General features: G+C 32.3%; 1 protein-coding gene across 1 annotated transcript in view; it reads right to left on the bottom strand.

The window, feature by feature from the left end:
* Positions 1-1,166: 1,166 nt before the first annotated feature.
* The window catches only part of LOC119590679 (transmembrane protein 87A-like), a gene marked incomplete in the record, with an annotated part of 13,856 nt that continues 13,458 nt past the window's right edge, over positions 1,167-1,564 (bottom strand). Inside the window, 1 exon segment of the mRNA XM_037939364.1 lies at positions 1,167-1,564.

Below are 1,564 nucleotides of genomic sequence, written 5' to 3'. Positions count from 1 at the left end.
CACTTTCAAATCAATGGCCAAATTTCTTTCTCAATCTCAATAGACTTTTTGGTATAACAGCATCACATACAGACGTAATCAGCCTAATATAATGTGAGTTGCATAGTAGCTACTTACACATAAGCTGAGCTTCAGTATGTCTTAGGATGGGACAAAGAGCAATGCCTGGAAGAGAAATCCCAACAAGTGCCATTAAACTGCTAATGGAGTTTTAGAGTAACTCCAGCTCTATCAATATCATACAGCCAAAGGTTAATGCAGAAGCCTGTCCTGTTAAACAATATGATGTAAACAAAATATCCTAGACATTAATAAAAAAGAACTCTCACCAGACATATCTTGACAATCTTATTACGGGAAGTACTTTTTGAAAAATATTCCAATGAAAACAAAAAGACAACAATGATAGTGATAGTACTAACAATGTTTAGAATTTTAAGTACTCAAAATAAGGAAATAGCACAAACTAAAGAAGCCATATCGTCTTCTTTTCAAAACTACTTGAAAATATGCAACAATTCAGTATGTATTTGTGCAGTCCATGAACATATTATAAAGACTATATACTCATTAGCATATGAACAACAGTCAAGGTGTGAATAAAATGATAACCAAACTGTGCTTTGCATCACATAAGGATGTTGCAAACCTAACAATGACAGTTAAGATGAAAACCGTGCTCAGAAAAACAGCGTGATACTAACACAAACAAAACTTCCTTTACTAACATAATGCTCATTATGTCAATGGTTTAAAGCATAAATGATAATACATAATTACTTTTACATTATATCATACCAAATCAAAACAGATGCTGAAGGATATAATGTAAACAGATTTTTCCTTGATCTGCGATCGTGTTAAAGCTGTTGATTTTTTTTCTAGAGGGGAAAGAATGGTGTTTACTTGTATGTGTGTCTGTACATAGAACATATTAAAATTTTGAACATCTGTACACAAAGACTAAAGCTTAAATGAGAGTTCATTACATTACCATCTACAATTACAATGGGTGAAGTCTCCTTAGAGATGGGGAAATATTAGTAATTCTCATTCTTGGATCAATTTCTTAAGAGTATTTACACAAATCTGCTTCCTCTGGTTTCAGTATCAGCCAAACCAGTCATCACCTATCCTATAATAGGGTAAAGGATAAAACGCAAATCTTCATTTCTATCACAGATCTTTTTAAGTACTGCATTCAAGTGTATTCAAAGCAAGTACCTACATTTCATTATAGCAATTGATCTCACAGTCGCTTGATTCAAATCTGTTTCAGAGCGTAAAGGCGAAAACTTTTATAGTTTTTCTTTCTGCGAGAAGTTGGGCTTTGATGTGTGGAATAGTCATGTGTATCATTATCATTACTAACTTTTTACAATAAGACAAAATTGCTTCTCCCTAGACTCCATGCATTAACTTACAATTTGTTTCTTGCCTAAACTATAAAAATCAATAAAGAAAGAAACATCATGAAACACTAAAATTTTAGTGTTTAGTGCCAATACAAAAATCACAAAATTACAGTCATATTATGATAGTCTAAATTTCAATACAGCCACAC

This window comes from Penaeus monodon, chromosome 27 (assembly GCF_015228065.2).
Source record: "Penaeus monodon isolate SGIC_2016 chromosome 27, NSTDA_Pmon_1, whole genome shotgun sequence".
Lineage (NCBI taxonomy): Eukaryota > Metazoa > Arthropoda > Malacostraca > Decapoda > Penaeidae > Penaeus > Penaeus monodon.
The sequence above is the reverse complement of the archived record's forward strand: the minus strand, read 5'-3'. Positions and strand labels throughout refer to the sequence as shown.